We start from the raw sequence: 21146 nt of genomic DNA, 5'->3' as shown, positions 1-21146 counted from the left end.
GAGCAAGAGCCCAAAGCTCTTGCCAAGAGCCTAAAGCTCTTGCCAAGAGCCTAGATCTCTTACAAGGAGCGCTACTCCAAGGCCAAAGGCAAAGCAAAGGAAAGCTCAGCTCTTGCCAAGAACCAAATGCTACAAGCAAAGGAGAGAACAAGGCAAACTTTCAAAACTTAGCTCTTGCCAAGAGCTTTATCGGGCATCCTCCAGGAAAAATTCAAAGAAAAGAGTTTGCTAATGCATGCCACAAGTTTCGAACCCATGACCCAAGGGAAGGGTGTAGCGCTACTTTGCAAGAAAAACAAGCCAAAATTGGCTTGTTTGAACTCGCCAGGTTTCGAACCAAGGAGCTCCCACTCAAGGCATGCGCTAGTCTTGTTTTCCTTCACAAAAGTTGGGCACTCAATTGCCTCACCATGGTTTCGAACTTGAGACCTCACCAAAGACAAGGAGCAAGCTCAGCTCTTGCCAAGAGCTGAGCGCTACTTCCCTTGCCACATGAAGCATGCCATGCGCGAGTGTGACACGGTCAGGGAGTGTAATGCGAGCAATTTGCCATGGCAAAGAAGGCTTGGTGCACAACACACAAGCAACACCAAAGCTCAGCTCTCCCCATGAACCGAGCTTGACCTTGGGAGCAACACATGGGCTGAAATGCAATTGAAGTGGAATAATCACATTGAAACTCAGCTCTCCCCATGAACCGAGCTTGATCATGGGAGCAACACATGGGCTGAAAATTTAATTAAAAAATCCAATTCAATCCAATTCTTCACCAAATTGAAAAGCCCACTCCAAATTCTAAAATCCAAAAATAGGAAGTGTATAAATAGAAACTAGTTTGATTTAGATGGAACTTTTACCTTCATATTTTAGAATTTTGATTTTTAAAATTTGTGTGAATTGTTACTTTGGATCTCTGAGAATTGGGAAGGAGAATCAATCTCTCTTCTTCCTTGTTCTTGCTTCTGCACTCTCTACTTCTTTTCTTGGATCTTGGGTGGAGAATTGAAGAAATTCTGTTTCAATCTCACCTTGAGATCTCTTTGTTTATTTTTCTGCATAATTCTAGAAACTGTGATTTGAATCCAAATTCTATTTACTACTTTCATCCTTTACTTCTTCTGTAATTTACTCTTCCACTTCTTTTGCAATTGTTCTTGATTGGATCAAGGAAGGATTTGAGATCTAGACTTGTTCTCTAGTCTCCTCCAACCCTGAGATCTTCAACTTCCCTTGAGCTATTGCAATTGAGCTACATTTTGCTTTCTGTTTGGTTTTTCAAGCAATTGTTCTTTTCTGTTAAGATCTATTGCATTGTAATTCATACTTTACTTCTCTGATCTATGCCATTTTACTTTCTCTTGTTTAAGTTCTGCAATCCCAACTCCCAAATCCTTTTATGATTTAAGCCATTTACATTTATTGTACTTTAAGTTTCAGCTCTTTACGTTTCTTACAATCTAAGTTTCTGCAATTTACATTACTTGCACTTTAAGATTCAGCCCTTTTAATTCTTTTGCACTTTAAATTCTTGTCAATTATCCCTCTCCCTTTAAATTTCATGCAATTTAGCTTCTGTTGGATACAAATCACTCAAAGCAACTCTTTTTTGCTTGACTAAATCAATTACCTAACTAAAATTGCTAAATCCTTCAATCCCTGTGGGATCGACCTCACTCATGTGAGTTATTACTACTTGATGCGATCCGGTCAACTTGCCGGTGAGTTTAGGTGTTGGAATTCCGTTTGCAACCCAATACCACATACCTCGGCTGAACTGATGTCTCGAGAAGTCCCCAACGAAGTCGTGGATTAGCCGTCTAAGAAATATATAATCAAGCTAGTGGTTCATTGATATCCGATAAAAGATGCTCGCTGAACCCATGTAGAATAGAAATAACTTGTGAAGGTTTAACTCATTCATAAGGTTGAAGAATGAAAATACATTTTAGGAGAGGATCAAACACGAATTGAAATAGAACAGTAGTACTTTTATTAATCTATAAAATCAACAGAGCTCCTATCCTTAACCTAGGAGGTTTAGTGGCTCAGAGTGTACATAATGGTGTTTGAAAATATGATATGCTGGAGAGATCTTGTAGAAGGTCCTAAACAAGGTTGATCTTCTCCTATATATACTAATCTAATAACTAAGGATTACAGAAATATGATAGGCTTAGGCTTGTAGTGCAAAAATTCACTTCCGGTGCCCACTTGGTGAGTGTTTGGGCTGAGCTAAGGGTGTCTCCACGTGTTATTAGGCTCCATGGGCGTTGAACGCTGGCTAGGGAGACCTTTTTGGGCGTTGGATGCTGGCCATCTCTCTGTGGGCGTTGGACGCTAGGATTGGGGTAGATGGCTAGCGTTGAATGCCAGTTTTAGCTCTTCATCTCCAAAGACAAGTATAAACTATTATATATTGCTTGAAATCCCTGAGTGTTAGCTCTCCATCACCGTTAAGAATGCTCAATTTAGATATCTGTAGCTCCAGCAATACTTGCTTGAATGAACAGAGATCAGATCCTGACAGAATCTGCTATGCTTTCCTTGCCTCTAAATTAGACTTTGTCAAAACTCTCAGATTTCAGCCAGAAAATACCTAAAATCACCGTAAAACACAACAACTCATATTAGAATCCGAAAATGTGATTTTTACACTAAAACCTATGAAAACATAATAAAACTTAAATAAAACATGCTAAAAACTATATGAAAATGATGCCAATAAGCGTATAAAATATCCGCTCATCAGTGAACCATGCTTGTTATTGACTTCAACTTCTATCTCTCTTTCACTAAGTTGCATAGCACACATGTTCCTCACCCTATGTCAATTAGGTATTGCGAACAAACTTCAAAGTATGTCATTGATTGATGTGTGAGTTTTTTATGTTTCTTGGTCCATTAAGTTTTCTTACACGTCAACCAATATCCATTCATTATTGGTGCTCGGAATTTAGCTTCGCACAACTGAACCAGCAAGTGTACTAGGTCGTCCAAGTAATACCTGAGGTGAGTCAGGATCAATCCCATGAGGATTTTTGCCTTGGATCAAATAGTGGTTATCTTGTAAATCTTAGTCAGGTGGATAGAAAAGTTGTATAGTTGTTTAAACGCATAAAGTAAAGTAAAATAAAAATAACGTTACTCAGTGGTTGTGAATTCAATGATAAGAATATGGTTAAGGCTTCGGAGATGCTTTGTTCTTCTAGATCAATACTTTCTTACTGTCTAATCCAACTGTGAATGATTTCTTCTATAGCAGGGTATATGTGATCAACGTCGGTTTGAGCGGCTGCCAATCTTCCTCTAGGATGAACACAAGGTTTAGTGCGCATCCGGTGTGAATGAGGGTGAAGCTCCTGCAGTTCATCCCCTTGGTGATCCTACTCAAAACGCCACAGACAAGGTCGAATCTTCTGGATCAGAGAATGCTGCGCCTTGATTTTAGCGTTTACCACAAGGACTCTAATCTCCCCATACCTCGGCTGAATGGATGTCTCAAGAAGTCCCCAACGAAGTCGTGGATTAACCGTGTAAGAGATGTATAATCAAGCTAGTGGTTCATTGATATCCGATAAAAGACACTCGCTGAACCCATGTAGAATAGAGATAACTTTTGATGGTTCAACTCATTCATAAGGAGAGAATCAAACACGAATTGAAATAGAACAGTAGTACTTTCATTAATCCATAAAACTTAGCAGAGCTCCTAACCTTAACCTAGGAGGTTTAGTGGCTCCTAACCTTAACCTAGGAGGTTTAGTGGCTCACACTGTACATAGAACAATGTAAAAATTAGTAAACTGGTGGAAAAAGATCCTAAACAACGGTGATACTCTCATATATATATTAACCTAATGACTAAGGATTACAGAAAAATATAAACTAGTCTATTAGTGCAAAAATCCACTTCTAGGGCCCACTTGGTGAGTGTTTGAGCTGAGCAAAAGAGTAAGCCACGTGCTAGGACTCCCTAGGGGCGTTGAAAGCTAGCTAGGGCCCCCCTTTTGGGCGTTGGACTCTGGTCACCTCCTTGTGGGCGTTGGACGCCAGAATAGGGTTGGTGGTTGGCGTTGAATGCCAGTTTTAGGCCTTCAATTATGAAGCAAAGCATAGACCATTATATATTTCTGGAAAGCCCTAGATGTTAGCTTTCGATAGCCATTAAGAGCACTCCATTTGGACTTGTGTAGCTCCAAAAAAGCTCCTTCTAGTGGACAAAGGTCAGATCATGACAGCTTTAGTAGTGCTTTCTCTGCCTCTGAATCAGACTTTTGCTCCAGCTCCTCAATTTCAGCCATGAAATACCTGAAATTGAATAAAAATACAAAAACTTAAAGTAGAATCCAAAAATGTGATTTTTTCACTAAAACCTATGAAAACTTGATAAAACCTAAATAAAACATAACAAAAACTACATGAAAATGATGTCAAAAATATCCGTTCATCACAACACCAAACTTAAACTGTTGCTTGTCCCTAAGTAACCAAAAATAAAGTAGGATAAAAAGAAGAGTAACATACAATAAATCTCAAAGTTTTCAATGAAGCTCAGTTTCAATTAGATGAGCGGGACTTAGCAGCTTTTTGCTTCTGAATAGTTTTAGCATCTCACTATCTATTGAAGCTCAGAAGTGTTGGCATCTTTATGAACTTAGAATCCAGATGATATTATTGACTCTCCTAGTTCAGTTCATCTTGATTCTTGAATACAACTTTTAGAGTCTTGCCCGTGGCCCTAAGCACTTTGTTTCCAGTATTACCACTGGATACATAAATGCCACAGACACTTAACTGGGTGAACCTTTTCAGATTGTGATTCAGTTTTGCTAGAATCCCCAGATAGAGGTGTCCAGAGTTCTTTAGCACACTCTTTTTTCTTTGGATCATGACTTTAACTGCTCAGTCTCAAGCTTTTTACTTGACACCTTCACACCACAAGCATATAGTTAGGGACATTGTTCCTTTGGAGTGCTTAGGCCAAGATTTTGTTTCTTTTAGGCCCTCCTAACCATTGACGCTCAAAGCCTTGGATCCTTTTACCCTTGCCTTTTGGTTTAAAGGGTTATTGGCTTTTTGCTCTTGCCTTTTGGTTTTAAGAGTTATTGGCTTTTTCTGCTTTTTATTTCTTTTCTATTTTTTTATTGCTTTTTGCTGCTTTTTTTTGTTTCAAGAATTAATTTTTTTTATTTTTCAGATTACCAATAATACTTCTCTTTTTTCATCATTCTTTCAAGAGCTAACATTCTTAATTCCAATTTCAAATATGCACTGTTCATTCATACATTCAGAAAACAAAAGCAATGCCACCACATCAAGATAATTGGACTATTTTCAGGATAAAACTCGAAAATTCATGCATCTCTAATTCATCTAAAATCACTATTTTATTCAAGTTTGATGATGATAAGAGGAATATTTTATAACTAATTGACATAAATAAAAACTAAATTATTATTAATGCTTATGCAATTCTTTAAATTAAAAGACAAAAAAATAAAATAGAAACTTAAACACTACTAGTAATCATGTAAACCTAAATATGAGAAACAAAAATTAGAATAACAGAAATATGGGAGGTAGAACTCAATCACCTTAATCATGGAAGGCGCTGGGTTCTTCAGGGGAGATTTTCTGGCACTTCAAAGCTTCTAATTCACGCCCCTGCTTTTCTTGCTCCTTGACCAGTCTGCAAATCATGCTAGTCTGATCTTTCTACTCTTCTCTTAGTTGATCCAAGGTGGTTTGTAGTTGAATTACAGATGCTTCTAACTTAGTCCAATATTCAATTGGAGGGATCTCTTGTTGAGGCTCAGATGCCTTCCTTTTGGGATGCTCCTCTGGTACCCTGGCACTTTTCATCACCTGTTTGGTGATTGGGATTTCCATAGGGATAAATGTATCTATGTGAATAAGGACTTTAGCCTCTTGACATAGGCGAAAGATAAGGTTTGGATAGGCCAGCCTGGCTTGAGTGGACATCCTGTTTGCAAACTTGTACATCTCACAGGGGATTATTTGATGAACTTTTACCTCATTTCTCATCATGATGCAGTGAATCATCACAGATCTTGCTACAGTGACTTCAGAGCGGTTACTAGTGGGAAGTATAGAATGCCCAATGAAGTCCATCCATCCTCTAGCAATTGGCTTGAGGTCTATTCTTTTCAGCTGGTTTGGCTTGCCTTTTGCATCCTCAATCCATTGAGTTCCAGGCAGACATATGTCCTCTAGGGCCTGATCCAGTTTTGGATTGGCTATCTGATAAGCCACTATTTTATGGTTTATTTTGTATTTAATTGAGTGGATTTTATCAATTATTCTCACACTTATCCATATAAATTGCATGTTTTGCATTTTTCTTCCTAATTTTGTGCTATAATTGAAAACTTGCTTCCTAGGCCTTAAAATTGTTAGTTTTTAATTCTCCTTTATTACCACTCGATGCCGTGATGTGTTTGTTAAGTGTTTTCAGGTTTTATAGGGCAGGAATGGATTAGAGGATGGAAAGGAAGCATGCAAAAGTGGAAGGAACACAAGAAAGTGTAGTTTTGAGAAGCTGGCAGCGACGCGAATGCATGGACGACGCGTATGCGTGACTGGTGCAGGAGACAAGCAACACGTATGCATGGATGACGCATACACGTGACCAGAATTTTGTCAAGAGACGCGTACGCGTGGTCGACGCGTACACGTGACAGAGCGTCACGTGCTGCAATTTGCAAAAAACGCTGGGGGCAATTTCTGGGCTCCTTTTTGACCCATTTCAGGCCTGAAAATCCAGATTAGAGGCTGTAGAGTGGAACTGAAGGGGGGAATCAATCATTCCCACCTTCATTCATAGAATTTTAGGTTTTAGATGTAGTTTTCTAGAGAGAGAGGCTCTCTCCTCTCTCTAGGTTTTAGGGTTTTTAGGTTTAGTTTCTTCTCAATTTTAGATCTCTACTTTGCTTTTATTTAGTTTCTCTTATAGTTTTGATTGTTCTAGTACTTTAGTTCTCTATTTCTCTTGTTGATTACTCTATGTTGCCAATTTAGTTTATGAACTCTTATGTTACTCTCAATTCCCTTTTTAATGCAATTTTATATTTTATGTTTATAGCTTCTTTATTTAATTATTGGTTGTTGATTTGTTGCAATTGTTAGTCTTAGGTTTTATTATTCCTTGTTAGTTTTCTATGTTTTTATGTTATGCTTTCCAAGTGTTTGATGAAATGCTTGGTTGGATTTTAAATTAGCTTTTTATGTTCTTAGCTTAGATTGAATAATTTGGAGACTCTTGAGTTGTCAAAGTCTCTTGTTGGTTGGTGATTGAAAGTTGCTAGTTGGCTCAAGGTTCACTAACTCTAGTCTTTGATTAGGACTTGTGAACTCATGAGCGGATAATTTATACGCTTTTTGGCATTGTTTTTAGGTAGTTTTTATTGTGTTTTAGTTACTTTTTATTATATTTTTATAAGTTTTATGCAAAAATCACATTTCTGAACTTTACTATCAGTTTGTGTGTTTTTCTATAATTTCAGGTATTTTCTGGCTGAAATTGAGGGACCTGAGCAAAAATCTGATTCAGAGGCTGAGAAAGGACTACAGATGCTGTTGGATTCTGACCCTCCTGCACTAGAAGTGAATTTTCTGGAGCTACAGAAGCCCAATTGGTGCGGTCTCAATTGCATTGGAAAGTAGACATCTTGGGCTTTCCAGAAATATATAATAGTCCATACTTTTCCCGAGATTTGATGGCCCAAACTGGCGTTTAAACACCGGCCAGAGACCCTTTTCTGGCGTAAAACGTCGGAACTGGCACCAAAACTGGAGTTAAACGCCCAAACTGGCATCGAAGCTGGCGTTTAACTCTAGAAAAGGCCTATGCAAATGTAAAGCTCAATGCTCAGTCCAAGCACACACCAAGTGGGCCCCGGAAGTGGATTTCTGCACTATTTGCACTTAGTTACCTATTTTCTGTAATCCTTAGTAACTAGTTTAGCATAAATAGCACTTTTTACTATTGTATTCAGAGAGCTTATGCCATTTTTCACATTTGGGAGGCTGGCCATTCGGCCATGCCTAGACATTTTTCTCTTATGTATTTTCTACGGTGGAGTTTCTACACCTCATAGATTAAGATGCGGAGCTCTACTATTCTTCATGAATTAATGCAAGTACTATTGTTTCTCTTTCAATTCACGCTTACTTCTTCTCCAAGATATACTCTCGTACTTAATTCAGTTAAGTCAGAATGAAGGGGTGACCTGTGACAATCACCCACTATCTTCGTTACTCGCTTAGCCAAGATCCGCGTGCCTGACAACCACAAGCGGTCTACATGATGTTCAATGTAGTCATTGGACGACAGCCAGAGTATAGTCTCCTGGGTCTCTGATCCACGGAATTGACTTACCTCTTCTGACAATAGAGCATTCGAATTTGTGAGATTAAAACCTTCGTGGTAGAGGCTAGAACCAATTGGCAGCATTCTTGAGATCCGAAAAGTCTAAACCTTGTCTGTGGTATTTCGAGTAGGATCTGGGACAGGATGATTGCGACGAGCTTCAAACTCACGAATGTTGGGCGTAGTAACAGTGTGCAAAAGGATAGAGAGATCCTATTCCGACACAAGTGAGAACCGACAGATGATTAGCCGTGCGGTAGCTGTGCCTGGTATCTTTCATCCGAGACGAGAGATCCGACAGTTGATTAGCCGTACAGAAACTGTACCTGGACCATTTTCACTGAGAGGACGGATGGTAGCCATTGACAACGGTGATCCACCAATGTACAGCTTGCCATGGAAGGGAGCACGCATGATTGGATGAAGACAATAGGAAAGCAGAGGTTCAGAAGCAACAAAGCATCTCCAAATGCTTATCTGAAATTCCCACCAATGAATTATATAAGTATCTTATTTTATTTTATGTTTTATTTATCTTTTTATCAAAACCTCATAACCATTTGAATCTGCCTGACTAAGATTTACAGGATGACCATAGCTTGCTACAAGCCGGCAATCTCCGTGGGATCGACTCTTACTCGCGTAAGGTTTTATTACTTGGACGATCCAGTGCACTTGCTGGTTAGTTGTACCGGAGTTGTGAAAAGTGTGATCACAATTCCGTGCACCATGAACTCAAGTTGAATTGCTCACTTGACTTACCTTCAATTGTTAGAGGTTAACTAAGTGAAAGCAAAAGGAAATTACCATCATATGTGACTATGATAATGGGGATAGGAATTTCGATTATCAATCCTTGCTAGGACTTTTCCTATTTGTTAGTTTATTTCCCTGTTATTTATATTACTTATCTCTTATTACAAAACCCAAAAAGATACTGTTCCATAACCAATCGTAAAAATACTTCCCTGCAATTCCTTGAGAGACGACCCGAGGTTTAATACTTCGGTTAATTTTATTGGTTTTACTTAAGTGACAAACATTTTAAATATTGATTGAGGTTTAATTGTCGGTTTAGACTATACTTGCAACGCGATATTTTTGTGAAAATCTTTACCGACATTTTTCCTCCGTCAAATTTTTGGCGCCGTTGCCGGGGAATTGCAAATGTGTGCCTTATTATTGGTTATTGTGAATGTGTTTACCTTTTTATTTCTTTGTTAGTTATTTCTAGTTTTAGGAGTTTATTTTCATTCTTTCTTATTAGTTTTTGTTTTAATTTTCTATTGCTACTATGAATTCTGACCCCTTTAGCTATGAGTGTGGTTACAATTATATTGTAGGAAGTGGAGATTACAATGAAGGCTTGCATCACGGATGGGAAAATCAAAGATGGGAGGAGCCAAAAGGATTTGATTAACCCTCTTGGCAACAACCTCCTCCAATGTACTATGAACAAGAACAACCATTCCATGATGCATACCAAGACAATGGTTATGGTGGACCCCCTTGTAGTTACCAACAAGCCGCACCATATGCCTTTGAGCCCCCTCCTCAACATAGCTTTGAACTACCATACTCATAAGCCTCATCCTACCAAACACTTCCTTATGACCCTAACCTATATCCACCATACCAACCACCCTACGAGCCATATGAACCATATATAGAACCACCCCAATTCCAACCCAATTACTCCCAAGAACCACCACCTCAATATACACCACCTATGATGTATGAAAATTTTCAACCACAAGATGAATTTTCTTTTCCACCACAACCCTCCATAGGGGAATGTCCATATCCATCAATCCAAGAGCCATATGATCCTAATTATGTTAGCCGAGTAGAACGAGAGTCAAAGGATCATCTCAAGGAAGCAATGGATCGTAGGGAATCTAATGGATCAACTCAAAGTATGCCCATGACCGCATGTGGAGAATCTAATGAGGAGCGTAGCATGAAGGAGAAGTTAGAAATCCCGATAGACAATGAGGAATGTGGCTTTGTATTGGAACAATTGGAGGAAGCCGTAATTGTTGAATAGGAAGAAGTGGTTGAAGACTTAGGAGATGCTGAACCTCCATGGGAATCTAGAGTTATAGAGTATTCCTCTAAGAAGCTTGAAATTGATGTTGAGGAGGCTAGTGCAAAACCTCCAAGGCATGTTCCCTATAAAGAATTGGATGAAATAGATCAAGAGGCAACTTCCCTTGTTGATGATGATCATGAACCAAGTTTTCTTAGTGATGAATCTACATCTGCAAATGAACTCCTTGAGTATGAAGAACCTTCTCTGATTGAGTTTGAGAATGATGTGGAAGTGGAAGTCCTTAGGCAAGGTTGGACGGGAGTCGAATATGCTTTGTCAAGATCGTTGGAAACTTCTCTGCCTAGGTTTCCATCTAATCCTTCATTTGAGTGGGTAAAACTTATCTCTATTCGCTTTACTTTCCCACTTGAGTATGGTATTCTTGAAACGGATGGTCAACTTAGGAGGCTTTGTGGAATGAAGCGTAAGAGAAAGACGTTTAGTAGTTGGAGTTGCAAATCAAGGCTCATCAAAGTTGGGATTTCAATAGCTAGATGCAAGGGCTGGACTGGTGATAATTTGGTCGGATCTAAGAGAAGAGTTTGGTACTTCATTGAGAATTCGGATTGCTTGTCACCCGATTGAAACAATGACGATCAACTTAGAGACGGGTGTAGAAACAAGATTTAGGATCTCGACATACAAGAGGATCAACTTTGGGAGCTCAAAGCTTGTGAAGAACTCCATCAAGGCTTGGTGAATTCACTTGAAAATGTTGGAGCTTATTGGAAGCCCAAGCGTGGTGGAAGTTTCAAGATGAGTTCAAGCACAAGCCACCATGACAAGGAGCTCACCAAATGTCCAACTTAAGGACTTTACTAAAAGTTCTAGGTAGGAGACACCCCACCATGGTAAATTCTTCCTGTTTTCTCTTTTATTTATGTTGGTAATAAGTTGAATTTTCAATTTTAGTTGGGTTGATTTGGTTTTCACTTATTTAATACAGTTTGGCATTGCTTTGGTAGCCTGTTATTTCTGAATAAACGTTAAAAAAAGGGGGAGGGGGGCTGTCACGTGTACACGTGACCGATGCGTATGCGTCGATGCTAATTTCGCTCTCTAGTACAATGAACAGAGAGTTCCGCTGGAATCGTGCGGGTGGGGTGCCAGGCGCACAACCCCATCAATGCATGCACGTCCCCGACGCGTACGCGTCGTGTTCATTTTTGGCCTCCCACGCGTGGGCATGACCGACGCACACACGTCATAAGAAAATGCTGCCCCAGTACAAATTGAACAGAGAGTTGTGCGCCAAGTGTGCTGAAACTGTGCGCTTCACACAATTTTCATCCAAGCGTGCGCATGCATCACACATACGCGTCATCCTCATTTCTCTCACTTCACGCATTCGTGTCACTGACGCGTACGCGTCGATTCCTATTTCTCTTTTCCACGCTCAGGCATGGGATTTAAATGCGATAACACCCCTGACGCGTGAACTCTAGCCAATTCGCATCCCCTCTTCCACCTTCTTCCCTCCAATGTTCCCTTCTTTTCCTCTTCAAACTCACAGAAACCCCTTCTCCTCCAATCCGCCATTGAACCTTCAACCACGGCCACCCATCATCGCTGACGACCCCGAACCGCCGCCGACCAACCCTCTCCTTTCTCTTTTCTCTTCTTTTCCTTCTTCTTCTCTCTCTCTTCCCCTCTGTCTGTCTGTTCTTCCCTCTTTCTCCGTCTCTTCCCTCCGCCATCACCGCAACTGCTACTGCCACCGCTGGGCCAGTAACTCCTTCTTCTACCACTCATTCCATTCAGTTTTTTCTATTTTCTTCCTGTTCATCTTCCCAGGTTCACGTTTTTCTTTAATTGAGTTCTGTTTCAGTCATTTATTGCTAGTTAATTTTGTTTAGCTTAATTTAGTTATAAATGCATGTTAGTAGACTATAGGTGGTTAGGTAGTTAATTGATTTTGTAGTGGATTTAAGTTTGAATTCTTGTTGTTTAAGTTATCTGGATTGGTTAGTGGATCTCTCTAGGCTGTTTGGAGTGCATGCATTGGGTCTTGTTAATGATTGCTTGTACAGTGATGATTTTTGCTCAATGTATGAATTTAAGCTGTTACGGCTGCTGCAGTTTTGTTTCAAAGTAAATATAATCATTGGATTCATTTCTACTACCATTTGCCTATTGCCTCCTCATTACTATTTTGCGGATTGAATGATGCTGTTTTTCTTGATTGTAAATTCAATTGTCAACTGCTCAGGTTCATTTATCCACTTTGTTCTTGCTTCAAGTTTGGCTACTGCTAATTGCTCAATCAATGTTGGCTTATTGGCTTATTTCTTATGAAGTTATATATGATCTTTGTATGTTTAATGGCTATCGCTTTCATTTCGAATTTGAGCTGATTTGGTTGAGCAAAACTTGAGAAAAGTGTTATGTACAACTGAAATACTACCGGAATTTATCTTAATCTGTTTTCAATATTCATCTTTGCTGTAATTAATTGATTGAGTCGGCATTTCATTGCTTTTGGGTTTCAACTGTTGCTAAGCTCAATTGATTGATTATCCGGCTAAGTACTTCACTGTTTGGGTTGATGGAGGCTGAGGTGTTTACATTCAGTATTCGGCTGCATTCTTGTAACAGTTGCTCATTGTTGTTGTATGTTGACTTATTTGTTTAGTTCATATGAATTCACATCTGATTTTTGTGTGTTTAGTTGTTAATACATTCATTTGAAACTTGGTTTGATGGATTGAAATTGGCTGCTCTGTTTGAATATGCACCTTAGTTCATATGATATATTTGTTGCTGATTTTGTCTAAATTGTTTTGAATTCATATGAGCTGAATATTATTGCTTGGTTATATCCGAGAACGCTCATTTTACTACCGAAATGCTGCCCAAATTTTTTCTAAAAATTGTTTTACTCTTAACTTCTACTCTTGAATTGACTTTAGTACTTTTGAATTGTGATTTATTTGGTTTAAACCAAAGCCAATTCATGAGGTGATGGGTTAGCATTTCCGTTCCTTTTGGTTCCCTTTCTATTTGAAATGTGTTGTTGATGATTTCAATTCTTTTTGTGCCTCTTGCGTTACATGTTTTATCATCAATGATTTGCATTGTATGCATGGATATGAGCTTGCTTGTTCTTAAACTTTTTGAACTTCTTTTAGTTAGGAACTACATTACCATGCCATTAATTTTAACCCATTTCTCTAACTTTTAACTAAATTGACTTTCTCACTTTTCTTTTTAGTTTTCTCACTTTTCTTTTAACTTGTTGTTTCTTAATAAACAAGCGTTTTAAATTTCATTGTATAGATTCTTGGATTGTGATTTCTGATTGATTTTTTTGAATCCTACCTTTCTTTCATTCCAAAGATTTATCTCTTTTTGACTCACTTCATGTTTTAGCTTAACTCCTCTGTTGCCCATCTTATGTTTGTTTTGCTTACATATTGTTTGCCTTTCTATTTCTCTGCTTTGATTGGATAATTTGTGCCCTGGGAATTCGGGTTTTCAGGATGTTTGAAAGGAAAGGGAAAGGGAAAGCTAAGGCCAGCTCCAGTAAAAAGAAGAGAGGCCAGTCATCCGTTGTTTTATCGGATGAATTTTGGTGTGAAAAGAAATTTTCTGATCAAGAAAAAGCTTATCAACTTGTGCCTGCTAATGACTTAGTCAAATTTGCCAACCTTTACTGTGAACTCTGGTTTCTGGTATTTATAGAAAAAAGGAACCTCTACTTGGAAAGGAAGCTAAAAATACCAACCAATTTAAGGAAGTACACTGAACATCAGATTGAACAGAGAGGTTGGGTATTTCTGGATAGAGATCTGGCGGATGTGAATGCACCATGGGTCCGTGAGTTCTATTCCAACTATTATAGGATCACCCTTGATACAGTGCAGCTTAGGGTCATGTAGATCTTAGTCACAGAAGAGGCAATACAGGATATCTTCCACTTCCGGCCTAAAACAGATGGTACAGATGATTTTCAAAAGGCCGAGGAAGCTATTCGATTTATGAGCTTTGATTCGGATGCCGTCCGGCGTACTATAGCCATTCATCCTGAAGTTTCGTGGGCTATGGGAAAGTGGAAGGAAACTCCACGAGGTATCAAGATTGATTATCTCAATGATGAGGCGAGGTTGTGGCAACAGATACTGAGCAATTATGTGATGCCTAGTACTCAAGAGTCAGAGGTGCCTGCAGCTATGATCCTTCTTATCTGGTATGTCTTAGAAGGAAAAGACCTATACCTTCCAAGACTCATCCGGAAGTATATGTCTAGAGTCTATTTCAGAGGCACTTTGGCATTCCCTTATTTGATCACTCAGATGGCTACTCGAGCTGAGATACCTTGGGAGCCCTAGGATGAGAGACCACCGATTGCCGACTGCAAGAAGGTTATTCCGCACGGCAAGTGGTTTGGACCTCTAGGCCATAGACCACATACTACTACTCCCACTGAGGCAGCCACATCCTCAGCAGCACCTTTAGCACCGCCTACTTTAGCAGCACCATCATCCACTTCTCAGCCGGTTTACCACCTTGTGCAGCACCTTTTTGAGCGCATTAATCAGATGGAGCACCGTAATCAACGACGCCATGAGCAGTCAGAGCGTCACAACAAGCGACGCTATGCCCACCTGAAGCTGGTTATGACTACTGGGCGTACTGACATCCCCTCTGAGCCTGACACACCCTCGGAGCACTCTACTTTGCACTTTTGCTTGTATATACCTTAGATTTCTAGTTTGATCTACATTTTTTAGTTTGATAATATATATATATATATATATATATATATATATATATATATGTATAATATTTTAGTTTTAGTTGTGATTGGAAAAAATACGCATAATTGAGCTTAGTTTATCCCGTTGTGTTCATACCCTGGACCGAGCTATAAAGTCCGGGTTGGACGAAGACAAAGCGACTGACCTCTTTAAAAGGTTGGTCCGCCGCTGACCTCTTCATAAAGAGCTCGGACGAATCACCATAGAGGCCCAGGGAGGCCCACAGTAAAAGGACGCCGCCCTCTAGAAAGGCGGTTAGCCAAAGATAATGATCTCACCCACAAAAGAAAAGATAAGATAACAAACTTATCTTAACGGAAGGTCATCAAACACTACTATAAATACACTGGAGCACCTAGGTATAACATATACTCAAATCCTAAAAGTCGGACACACCAGCCCAGACCCGGCCAGAAGATCTCATTCGAGATCGACCTTCTAGTTTTAGGTAACCCTCGGAACATTGGCGCCATTGATGAGAGGATAATTTATACGCTTTTTGGCATTGTTTTTAGTATGTTTTTAGTAGGATCTAGTTACTTTTAGGGATGTTTTTATTAGTTTTTATGTTAAATTCATATTTCTGGACTTTACTATGAGTTTGTGTGTTTTTTTGTGATTTCAAGTATTTTCTGGCTGAAATTGAGGGACTTGAGCAAAAATCAGATTCAGAGGTTGAAGAAGGACTGTTGATGCTGTTGGATTCTGACCTCCCTGCACTCAAAGTAAATTTTCTGGAGCTACAGAACTTCAAATGGCGCGCTCTCAACGGCGTTGGAAAGTAGACATCCAGGGCTTTCTATCAATATATAATAGTCCATACTTTGCCCAAGTTTAGATGAAGCAAAAAGGCATTGAACGCCAGTTCTACGCTGCAGTCTGGAGTTAAACGCCAGAAACACGTTACAAACCAGAGTTGAACGCCAAAAACACGTTACAACTTGGCGTTCAACTCCAAAAGAAGCCTCTGCACGTGTAAACTTCAAGATCAGCCCAAGCACACACCAAGTGGGCCCCGGAAGTGGATTTATGCATCAATTACTTACTTCTGTAAAACCTAGTAACTAGTTTAGTATAAATAAGACTTTTTACTATTGTATTTACATCTTTTGAAACATCTTTGGATTATCTTTTGATCTATTGATCACGTTTGGGGGATGGCCATTCGGCCATGCCTGGACCTTCATTACTTATGTATTTTCAACGGTAGAGTTTCTGCACTCCATAGATTAAGGTGTGGAGCTCTGCTGTTCCTCATGATTTAATGCAAAGTACTACTGTTTTTCTATTCAATTCAACTTATTCCGCTTCTAAGATATCCATTCGCACCTAAGAACATGATGAATGTGATGATTATATGACGCTCATCATCATTCTCACTTATGAACGCGTGCCTGACAAACACTTCCGTTCTACATGCAAACAAGCTAGAATGAGTATCTCTTAGATATCTAATACAGAGGACCGAGTCCGAGATATTAGAATCTTCGTGGTATAAGTTAGAACCCATGGATGGCTATTCCTGAGATCCGGAAAGTCTAAACCTTGTCTGTGGTATTCTGAGTAGGATCTGGGAAGGGATGGCTGTGACGAACTTCAAACTCGTGAGTGCTGGATGTAGTGACAGACGCAAAAGGAGGGTGAACCCTATTCCACTATGATCGAGAACCTCCAGATGATTAGCCGTGCCATGACAGAGCATTTGGACCTTTTTCACAGAGAGGATGGGATGTAGCCATTGACAACGGTGATGCCCTATATAAAGCTTGCCAAGGAAAGGAGTAGGAACGGTTGGATGAAGACAGCAGGAAAGCAGAGGTTCAGAAGAACGAAAGCATCTCTATACGCTTATCTGAAATTCTCATCAATGAATTACATAAGTATTTCTATCTTTATTTTTTGTTTATTTATTATTATTATTTGAAAACTCCATAACCATTTGATATCCGCCTGACTAAGATTTATAAGGTGACCATAGCTTGCTTCATACCAACAATCTCCGTGGGATCGACCCTTACTCACGTAAGGTTTTATTACTTGGACGACCAAGTGCACTTGCTGGTTAGTTGTATCGAAGTTGTGACAAATTACGAATTAAGACTAGAGCACCAAGTTTTTGGAGCCATTACCAGGGATCACAATTTCGTGCACTGATGAGCAGATAATTTATAGGCTTTTTGGCATTATTTTTAGTATGTTTTTAGTAGGATCTAGTTACTTTTAGGGATGTTTTTATTAGTTTTTATGTTGAATTCTCATTTCTAGACTTTACTATGAGTTTTTGTGTTTTTTTGTGATTTCAGGTATTTTCTGGTTGAAATTGAGGTACTTGAGCAAAAATCAGATTCAGAGGTTGAAGAAGGACTGCTGATGCTGTTAGATTCTGACCTCCCTGCACTCAAAGTGGATTTTCTGGAGCTACAGAACTCAAAATGGCGCGCTTCTAATTGTGTTGGAAAGTAGACATCTAGGGCTTTTTCAGCAATATATAATAGTCCATACTTTGGCCGAGTTTAGATGATGCAAAAGGGCGTTGAACGCCAGTTCTACGCTGCAGTCTGGAGTTAAATGCCAGAAACACGTCACGAACCAGAGTTGAACGCCAGAAACACATTACAACCTGGCGTTCAACTCCAGAAAGAGCCTCTGCACGTGTAACATTCAAGCTCAGCCCAAGCACACACCAAGTAGGCCCCGGAAGTGGATTTATGCATCAATTACTTACTTCTGTAAACCCTAGTAACTAGTTTAGTATAAATAGAACTTTTTACAGATCTTCAGATCATCTTATGATTTTTAGTTCATCTTTAGATCATATTGATCACGTTTGGGGGCTGGCCATTCGGCCATACCTGGACCTTTCACTTATGTATTTTCAACAGTAGAGTTTCTACACTCCATAGATTAAGGTGTGGAGCTCTGCTGTTCCTCAGGAATTAATGCAAAGTACTACTGTTTCTCTATTCAACTCAACTTATTCCGCTTCTAAGATATTCATTCGCAATTCAATAAGAATTTGATGAATGTGACAATCATCATCATTCCCATACGAACGCGTGCCTGACAACCACTTCCGTTCCACCTTAGATTAGATGATTATCTCTTGGATCTCTTAATCAGAATCTTCATGGTATAAGCTAGATTGATGGCGGCATTCATGAGAATCCGGAAAGTCTAAACCTTGTCTGTGGTATTCCGAGTAGGATTCAGGGATTGAATGACTGTGACGAACTTCAAACTCGCGAGTGCTGGGCGTAGTGACAGACGCAAAAGGATAGTAAATCCTATTCCAGTATGATCGAGAACCTCTAGATGATTAGCCATGCAGTGACAGTGCATCGGACCATTTTCACAGAGAGGATGGGATGTAGCCATTGACAACGGTGATGCCTCCAGATGATTAGCCATGCAGTGACAGCGCATCGGACCATTTTCACAGAGAGGATGGGATGTAGCCATTGACAACGGTGATGCCCTTACATAAAATTTGCCATGGAAAGGAGTAGGACTGATTGGATGAAGACAGCAGGAAAGCAGATGTTCAGAAGAATGAAAGTATCTCTATACGCTTATCTGAAATTCCCACCAATGAATTACACAAGTGTTTCTATCTTTATTTTCTATTTATTTATTATTTATTTTCGAAAACTCCATAACCATTTGATATCCACCTGACTGAGATTTACAAAATGACCATAGCTTGCTTCATACCGACAATCTCTGTGGGATCGACCCTTACTCACGTAAGGTTTTATTACTTGGACGACCCAGTGCTCTTGCTGGTTAGTTGTGCAAAGTTGTGAAGTTATGTTTGGACCATGGTATTGTGCACCAGTTATTGGCGCCATTCCAGGGAGAGAACGAACAACAAATTTTACAACCTCAGAGTAACAATTTTGCATGTATCAAGTTTTTGGTGCCGTTGCCGGGGATTGTTCGAGTTTGGACAACTGACGGTTCATCGTGTTGCTCAGATTGGGTAATTTTCTTCTTATTTTATTTTCAAAAAGTTTTCAAAAAATTTTTCAAAAATCTTTCAAAAATTTTCCCTTTGTTTTCGAAAATTATTTCAGAATTTTTAAGAATGAATTCTAGTGTTTCATGAAGCATGTTGAAGCCTGGCTGGCTGTAAAGCCATGTCTAAATTCTGTTGGACTGAGGCTTCCAAACCATCATCACAAGAGCAAGCTAGCTGTTCCTAATCCACCTGCTGTTGTATGACTGATTTGTATCTTCTAAAACTTGGCTGGCTATTAAGCCATGTCTAACCCTCAGATTGGAGCTTTAGACTAAGAGTGCAAGATTCCTGGAATTCATATTAAAAATTTTGGAATCCTTATTTTTCTTTTTCAAATAATTTTCGAAAAATCCAAAAAAATCATAAAATCATAAAAATAAAAAAAATATTTTGTGTTTCTTGTTTGAGTCTTGAGTCAATTTCAAGTTTGGTATCAATTGCATTTTTTCTAAAAAAATTTTATGCATTTTTCAAAAATTCATGCATTCATAGTGTTCTTCATGATCTTCAAGTTGTTCTTGGCCAGTCTTCTTGTTTGATCTTTATATTTCCTTGTTTTGCGTCTTTTCTTGTTTTTCATATGCATTCTTGCATTCATAGTGTCTATACATGAAAAATTTCTAAGTTTAGTGTCTTGCATGTTTTCTTTTCTTGAAAATTTTTCAAAAACATGTTCTTGATGTTCATCATGATCTTCAAAGTGTTCTTGGTGTTCATCTTGAGATTCATAGCATTCTTGCATGCATTCATTATTTTGATCCAAAAATTTCATGCATTGAGTCTTTTTCATGTTTTTCTCTCTCATCATTAGAAATTCAAAAATAAAAAAAAATATATCTTATCTTAAAAAAAAAATCTTATCTTTTTAAAATCTTTTTCAAAAATCATATCTTTTCCTTTTTTTTATTATTTTTGAAAATTTCAAAAATCTTTTTCAAAATATTTTCAAAATCTTTTTCTTATTTTATCTCATAATTTTCGAAAATCACATCATCAATTAATGTTTTGATTCAAAAATTTCGAGTTTGTTACTTGTTAAGAAAGATTCAAACTTTAAATTCTAGAATCATATCTTGTGATTTCTTGGGAGTCAAAACTAATTCTAATCATATCTTCCTATCATATCTTTTTTAAAAATCTTATCTTTTTCAAAAATTTGATTTTTAAATATCTTTTCTAACTTCTTATCTTCTTATCTTTTCAAAATTGATTTTCAAATCTTTTTCAACTAACTAATTGATTTTTTTTTTGTTTCTTACCTTTTTCAAAACCACCTAACTAACTATCCCTCTCTAATTTTCGAAAATCTCTTCCCTCTTTTTCAAAAATTCTTTTTAATTAACTAATTGTTTCAATTTTTAATGTTAATTTGATTTCATTCCTAATTTTCGAAAATCACTAACCCCTTTTCAAAATTTTACTTTCGAAAATTCTCCTTCCCTCTCATCTCCTTCTATTTATTTATTCATCTACTAACACTTCATCTCACCCAAATTCGAACCCCCTCTCCCATCTGTGTTCGAATTTTCTCTTCTTCCCTTCTTTACATTACATTCTTTTCTTCTTCTACTCACACAGGGGAACCTCTATACCTGGGTAAAAAGGATCCCTATTATTATTATTTTTCTGTTCCCACTCTTTCATATGAGCAGGAGCAAGGACAAGAATATTCTTGTTGAAGCAGACCCTGAACCTGAAAGGACTCTGAAGAGGAAACTAAGAAAAGCTAAAATACAACAATCCAGAGATAACCTTACAGAAATTTTCGAACAGGAAGAGGAGATGGCAGCCGAAAATAATAATAATGCAAGGAGGATGCTTGGTGACTTTACTGCACCTAATTCCAATTTACATGGAAGAAGCATCTCCATCCCTACCATTGGAGCAAAC

This window comes from Arachis hypogaea, chromosome 15 (genome assembly GCF_003086295.3).
Source record: "Arachis hypogaea cultivar Tifrunner chromosome 15, arahy.Tifrunner.gnm2.J5K5, whole genome shotgun sequence".
In the NCBI taxonomy this organism is placed as follows: Eukaryota; Viridiplantae; Streptophyta; class Magnoliopsida; order Fabales; family Fabaceae; genus Arachis; species Arachis hypogaea.
Note: the sequence above shows the minus strand (reverse complement) of the source record.